This window comes from Heterocephalus glaber, unplaced genomic scaffold (genome assembly GCF_053883595.1).
Source record: "Heterocephalus glaber isolate CG9 unplaced genomic scaffold, H.glaber_assembly_v1.0 deba00000546, whole genome shotgun sequence".
NCBI lineage: Eukaryota > Metazoa > Chordata > Mammalia > Rodentia > Bathyergidae > Heterocephalus > Heterocephalus glaber.
The window spans coordinates 6,640,288-6,648,408 of record NW_028258147.1 but is presented as its reverse complement, the minus strand read 5'-3'; positions in this window follow the sequence as shown (position 1 = coordinate 6,648,408).

Below are 8,121 nucleotides of genomic sequence, written 5' to 3'. Positions count from 1 at the left end.
CAGTTTGAAAATCTGCATGAAAAGATGTAATTGGCCTAGCTTGAGCTAGGAACCTGCTTTTGGACCAATCATCTGTGGCCAGAAGGTACTGAAGGAATATGGCAATCTTGGGGACTTCAGGGGCGCTCATGACCTTATCTCCATAGCTCCACCATTCATGTGACTCAGTCCAGTCTCTGTGTCTGTCACCCAAGCATTCTAAATTCCTGGCCCAGAGAACACCCCCATGCAGTGGGGGTGTCGGTGGGACCATCTCAGTGGATGGGGGTAGTTTCCAGAGAAGGGAGGCTGTGTTGAGCTGGTGACTCACACAAAGGTGACTGTTACAGGTATTTGTTGAATAAATAAATGGAAGGATGAAATGACCTCATTTTAAAAAGAGCAACTGTCCAAAGCTAAATATTAGGCAGTTATTGGAAAACTTACTCCATTACTGTCAAAGTTGAATCAGTGTCCAAGCCCTAGTGGGGACTCTTCCCTCCCCTCTGTCCACCAACTCCACCACAGTGTGCACCTGGGCCCGACTGCTCTGTTCCTTCTGTCTCCACTCTGTGCTGCCCACCGCGCCAGAGGGATCATCCCCAACGCCAGGCTGCCCACTGCCAGCCATCACTCACTCTGAAGCCAAACACACCCTCTTTCTGTCTAAATTGACTTCCCTTCAGGTGACTGTCAACACCACCTCCATTTCTCTTGTCATTTAGTTTCTTAAGCCTCAGAATTATCTCTGACCTTTGCCCTCTGAGTTCCTCAACATTCTTATCAGTGATGAAGCAGTGCCTCCATCATAGCTTCTTTTGTTTTCATTTCAGTTAGCCATCCTCATTCGAATTCTGTCTGCCAGGGAGCTAGAGCGTCCTTCGGTTGGGAGGAGGTATGCAGCAGGTATGGGTTGGTGACTGGCCATGCTGGAGTCCCGCCTTGGGCAGCCATCATACTCCCAGTGAGGTCCTTGGGACCCAAGTCACTACCAAGTGCAAGACTGATTAACTGCGTGATTAACTGGAGATCTGGCCCCAAACCACAATGCAGAAGTCAGGAAAGATAAGCTGGACCCTTGTGGGCTCAGTCTATTCTCCTCCCATTGGTGTCCAAGCAAGAGTCTTAGAATTTCCCTTCTTAGCAAGACAAAGACTAACCAGAGAAACTGGAGAGAAAGACAAAGACAAATCTGCAGCTCTGCTCCAAAGCTTTTATCTGTGGAACATAGCACTGGGGCCTGGCTATCTTGTGGGACTGGAAACCCAGGCGGCTGAATGGCAGGTGGACTCACCCACCTGGGCTGAGCCCTTTATCCACTTTCTCTCTCTTTCTTTCTTTCTTTCTTTCTTTCTTTCTTTCTTTCTTTCTTTCTTTCTTTCTTTCTTTCTTTCTTTCTTTCTCCTCCCCCCCGCTTTCCCTAGGCATTGAACCCAGAGCCTTCTCAGCTACATCCCCAGAACTTTTTCAATTTTCTGCTAAGTTCTCCCTGAGTCACTGAATTGCCCAGGCTGGGCTCAACCTTGGGATCTTCCTGTCTTGGTGTACAGCATACCTTGCTGTGCCTTTTATATTTTAAAGGCTCTACTCAGGAAAGTGGAATTTATTCCATATTCTCCAATTTTAGTAAGATGTTCTTCCTCTGTGTGTGTATCTGGAGGGTGTGAGAGTGTGGGTGTGAATGATGAAATTTTTTGCTCATCATCCTGTTCCCATATCTTAGTTACTTTCTTGTTGCTGGGACAAAATACCGGACACCCACAAGTTAAAAGAGGAGAGGTTTATTTTGACTCACAGTTTGTAGAGGTTTCAGTCTATAGCCTGCTGGCTCCAGGGCAGGGCAGCAGCACAGAGGAGAAAGAGCACAAGGCAGGCAGGGCAGCAGGGGGAAGCAGAGCAGAGTCAAGGGAGGAGGAGGGATATACAGACCCTTCCAGTCCACACCCATAGGGACCCACCTCTTCCCACCAGGCTTCACCTTCCAACATCACAACCAGCCCATCAGTAGATGGGTCCAGTACCAAACACTCATGACCCAGTCACCTCTCAAAAGCCCTGGCAAGTGATGGCAACCTTTTAGAGCTTTCACTGATAACAAACAGTGGCTGCGCTGCGGCACACCTGCCATAGGTTCACCACCACTGGCCCCACCTATGAGCACACGAGGCTTTGGAGGGACATGTACATGTAAACCAAAACATTGCACATTTCCACGAGTGAGGAAATGGAGGAGGAAGTCCCTGAACACCCTCTAGAATCCAGTGCTCAACTCATGTAAGGATTCCCTGGTGAATCTACACCATTATGATCTTAGTCTTTGCTCAAAATTTTCAAAAGCTAGCCAGGCATGATGGTGTATGCCTGTAATCTGAGCACTTGGGAGGCTGAGGCAGGAGGATCACTGCTAGTTGGAGGCCAGTTTGAATTACATAGTGAGACCCTGTCTCAAAAACAAAAAAACAAAACAAAAAATCAGCACTTGGGAGGCTGAGGCAGGAGGATCACTGAGTTCAAGGTCAGCCTGGGCTACAGTGTGAGTTCAAGGCCAGCCTGAACTACTGTACATAGTGAAGTCTTATCTCAACAAAACAAAACATTGTCAAAAACTATCTGTTGGACTGAATTAAATAACAATTAGGATTCTTTTTTTAGACAGAGTCTCACTATATAGCCCAGGCTGGCCTCAAACTCACAGTGACCCTCCTAGCTCAGCCTCCCAAGTGCTAGGATTACAGGCGTATGCCATCATGCTCAGCTACCTTTTTTGTTATTAGAATGACTTTAGGATTGTTGCAGATGGGGCAAATATAGGGGGGAAAAAAGCACCAAATTTAATTACTCAGTGAAGCATTCAATTGGATCTAGTCAAGAGGGTAAGGAACCTGGGTAGAGGTTGTCAGAATACAAGTTCCAGAGAACTAGGTAAGGAATCTAGTTGGAAGGTCCTAGGAGAAGCCTATTCACACACAGTATCTACTAGTATGTATAGCTGGGCTTGTTGGTGTATGGTTGTAATCCCAGCACCCTGGAGCCTGAGGCAGGAGGATTTCTGTGAGTTGGAGGCCACCCTAGGGTCCATAGGGAGTTCAAAGCCAGCCTGAACTAGATAGCAGGAGTGCAACACTGAAGTCAGACTGATGGATTTCAGACCTGGCTGCATGCCTTACTCTCTGGGTTTGGCAAGAAACCTCTACACAGTGATGTTTCTCCACATGTAGTGTAAAATGAGGTCGCAGTAGTGCTGATCTCCTGGGCTCAGCTGGAGAATTAAAGGAGAAGGGAGAAAATGTACGTGTTGGTGGCAAGTACTGGGTGTGAGGAAAGCCCAAAGCACTGGCTCCTGGGGCCGGAGGAATGCTTCCAGAGGGAATGGTGTCAACGCAGAGACCTGGTTCCAGCAGATGAGAAGGAAGAAGTGAAGAAAGCTGTGAAGTGGTGGGATTCTCTGACTTCTGAGAACAGAGACCACTTGGCTCCAGCCTGAGAAAGAGGCTGTAGCAGTTGACATCAGAGACGGCAGCAAGGATGAGGTCACCAAGGGCCCCAAACCCTCCTCAAAAGAATTCTAGATTTTAACTTAAGTGTAATGGAATCTTATTAATCATCTTCGACAGAGAAATAACATAATTTGCGTTTTTGAAATATCATTCAAGCTGTAGTGCGGAAAATGGATTAGAGAGGGCAATTGTAGTGACAGAGAAATGTAAAGAGTCTATTCCTGGGCTGGGGATTTAGCTCAGTGGTTCTGGTACCTGCCTTGCAAGCCCAAAATCCCGAGATCAATCCCCAGTACCAAAAAAAAAAAAAAAGTCTATTCCTGTGTCTCTGTGAGATGACAGAAACCTGAATCACAGTAAGAAATGACAAGGAAGGCCAGGGATTTAGCTCAGTGGTTCAGCCACCTGCCTTGCAAGCGCAAGGTCCTGAGTTCGATCCCTGGTACAAACAAAAAAAATTTTTTAAATGAGAGAGAGAAATGACAAGGAGCAATAGATTTTGATAGGGATGGTGGTGCATGCCCATAATTCCAGCACTCAGTCTGAGGCAGAAGGATTACTGTGAGTTTGAGGCCAGCCTGGGTTACATAGTGAGCTCAAATCCAGCCTGAACTATATAGTGAGATCCTGTCTTAAAAAATAAAAAATAAACAGCCAGGCATGGTGGGATACCCCTGTAATCTCAGCACTTGGGAAGCTGAGGCAGAAAGATTGCTGCAAATTCGACTAGCCTGAGCTACATAGCGAGAACTTGTCTCAAATAAATAAATAAGTAAATAATCAGTTTTTGTTTTTGAAATCACTTAAGAAGAGAGCATAGAGTGAAAAGAAAAGTTAGGATCAGGATTAGACCAAGAAGAGAATCATGAGCTTTCAAAGGAAACTTAGAGCAGAGAAAGAAAGAAAAGGAAAACAAGGGAACATAATGTTGCAGAAGCCAAAGGAAGTTGCAGTAATGTTGAGTGTGGCTGTAAGATTAGGTAAGATGATAATTTAAAACCAGCCATTATAGCCAAACATGGTGGAGCATGTTGGCAATCCCAGCACTCAATAGGCTGAGACAGAAGGATTGCTTCCAGTTCGAGGCCAGCCTGAGCTACATAAGTGAGTTCAAGACTAGTCTGAACTATATAGCAAGACTCTGTTTCAAAAAAACCAAAAAAATAAAAAATACCCCCCAGAAAAACAAAAACCAAGCCAAAAAAACAAAAAAAAGAGTTCTTCTATTTTACTATGATGTAAGTCATTGGTAACCTTCCTCAAGTGGATAGAGTGGATAATGAAGTGATCACAAGGGAGACTATTCTTGGGCCACTATTCAGTGGTTCCACTGCCTGCCTCGCAAGCACAAGGTCCTGAGTTCGATCCTTGATACTGAAAAAAAAAACAAAACTTGTAACAAGATGGACTATTCTTTGAGGAATTTGGATGTGGAGGGTAGGAGAAAGGACTAGAAAGAGAAGAGCTTTTTTTGGTTTTGTTTTAATATGGGGTCTTGCTCTTCAGTATAGTCTGACCTCCAACTTGTAATCCTCTTGCCTCAGTATCCAGAGTGCTGGCATTACAGGTGTGCATCACTCTGCCTAGTTTGAAAAGGGATTTTTTTAAAAAAAGTATCTATCTATCTATCTATCTATCTATCTATCTATCTATCTATCTATCTATCTGAGATACCAAGGATTGAACCCAGGGCATTTGTGCTAAACTACATCCTCAGCCCTTTTAATTTCAAGACAGGGTCTCCCTAAAATGCTAAATTACCCAGGCTTGGCTTGAACTTTCAAGGCAGGCTGTGAAACCACTGAGCTAAATCCCTGGCCCTTGGCTTGAACTTTTGATGCAGCTGCCCAAACCTCCAGAGTGCTGGGATTACAGGCATATGATACCACTGAAAAGGGATATTTTAATTTGGGAGAAACTGGGAAACTTTTAATGTTATATGAGCCACATTTCACGTTAGGCAGTCTCTAAGGGTCCCAGTCTGTTGCTCTAAAGCTACCATGTGGGAGGAGGACAGGGTGAAAGGGATCCTTGGCACAGCCAAATGATAGTGTTAAAAGAAAAAGAAACTGAAGCTGGGCATGGTGGCACTTGCCTGTAATCTCAGCTCTGAGGGAAACTGAAGCAAGAGGATTGAAAATTTGAGCCCAGCCTAAACAATTTAGCAAGACCCTGTCTCAAAATAAAAAATGTTAAAAAGGGGCTGGGAATGGAGTTCAGTGCAAAGGCCCTGGGTTGAAATCCTAGTACCTCCTCAAAGTAATTAAATACGGTTATATGGGAGAAAGAGGGATGAATAATCACTCATTTCTAGGTTTTTGGCTGGATAACTTGTTTTATTTTTTTAGACAGTGTCTTGCTGTGTAGTTCAGGCTGGTCTTGAACTCACTATGTACCCCAGGCTGGCCTCAAACTTGCGGCTATCCTCCTGCCTCAGTCTCTGGAATGCTGGGATTACAGCATGCACTACCATGTCTGGCCCTTGGCTTGAGAATTTGGGTAGCTGACAGTGACATTCACTTTCTTAGAAAATGCCACAGAAAAAGACATTCAATTTTTGGATATATTAACGTTCTTAAAATTTTAAAAATTTATGCGTACATGTTTGGAGTACATAATAACTACATTCCTTCTGTGGAGTTGGTATACATATGCATAACACATCTTAATTTTTCTTTTTTTTTAGTACCGGGGATCGAACTCAGGTCCTTGTGCTTGCGCAGCAGGTAGTGAAAGCACTGAGCTAAATCCCCGGCCCACATCTTAATTTTTCACCTCCTTTCGTTACTCTCTCCCCCTCTGCCCTCTCTCTCTCTTTTTTTTTTCCAGGTGTACCTTTTTTTTTTTTTTTGGTACCAGGGCTCGAACTCGGGTCCTTGCGCTTCCACAGCAGGCATCGAAACCACTGAGCTAAATCCCCAGCCCCTCTTTTTTTTTTTTTTTTAAAACAAGGTCTCGCTGTGCAGTTTGGAGTGGCCTCAAATTCACAGTGATTCTCCTGCCTCAACCTCCTAAGTGCTGGGATCATAGGTCTGCACCACCACACCGGGCCTCCCTCCATCTTGATCCCCTTCCCATTTGAGAAATATCTGTCTCCCTATTTCCTATTATTATATCTTTTATGTTGCTCTTTATATTTTTGGTTTCTCATATAAGAGAAATCATGTGAACTTTGTGTGTCTAATTTATTTCACTTAACATTATGATTTCAAGGTGCATCCATTTTCCTAGAAATAACTCAAACTTAATCCTTTTTATGGCAGAATAGTACTCCATTGTGTATAAACAGATTTTCTTTATCCATTTATCTGTTTAACATACAGGTCACTTCCAAGATTTAACTATTACGAGTTGTGTTGTTATAAACATGAGTATGCATGATTTATCACTGTAATATGGTGTCTTTAACAGTTTTTGGAAAGAGACCCTAAAGGGAATAGCTGTGTCAAATGGAATTTCTTTTTTTTTTTTTTTTTAAATGGAATTTCTACTTCTAGCTTTTTTTTTTTTTTTTTTTTTTTGGTACCGGGGATCGAACTGCGGTCCTTGTGCTTGCGAGGAAGGCAGACTTCTAGCATTTTGAGGAATCTCCATACTGACTTCCACAGCGGTTGTACTAGTTTACATTCCCACTAACATTGTAGAAGGGCCCGCCTTCCCAGCCTCACTTGATAAGCTTTTTTATTTTTTTTATTTTTTATTATTTATTTATTTATTTATTTGGTACTGGGGATCGAACTCGGGTCCTTCCGCTTGCAAGGCAGGCGGCGGAACCACTGAGCTAAATCTCCGGCCCTTGATAAGCTTTTTTAAAAAAACTTGTTTATTAATATGTTTGTGGTACATCACGATGACATTCACCGTGAGAAGTTGGGACATGTACATGGCACATCTTAATTTTTTTTTTACTATCCCTTCCCTCACTCCATCTCGTTTCCTTTCCCATTTACAGAAGATCTACTGTACCTCCCTATTTTGTATTATCTTTTATTTTGCTCTTTATTTATCATTTGGTACCGGAGATTGAACTTGGGTCCTTGTGCTTGCAAGGTAGGCGGCCGAACCACTGAGCTGAATCCCCGGCCCCTTTGCTCTTTATTTATAGTAGCTTCTCATACAAGAGAAACCACGCACTATTTATGTTTTCGTGTCTGATTTATTTCACTTAACATTATGGTTTCAAGGTACACTCATTTTCCTACAAATTTCTCAAACTTATCCTTCTTTACGGGAAATGGAATCTTCTAGAAAATTAAAGCTTTCCACTATTACTTAACTGTTTTCTGATATCCTAGGGGATATTTAGTATTTCCCTAGTACAATGCTTTTACAGCATTATATACAGAAAAATGACAGGAGTGAGGATAGGAGAGTAAAAATGCAGGTTCCTAGGCTCACAAGTAAAGTTTTAGAGGTGCAGGGTTTAACCATGAGCCTGAGTGATTCTAAATGGAAACTACGCATGTCTCCAAAATCAGAGTATTTTCCCACCCTCCACTCATCTCTAGTTTCAGGCACCTGCTTGGGGGTCCCCACTGCTTCATGTAAGTTCCATATGAGCAAAAGCAATGACTTTATGATTTTTTTAGGACTTTGCCTTGCTAACAGGTGCATCTTCAGAGCGATGTTGGGCACAGAAAAGGCC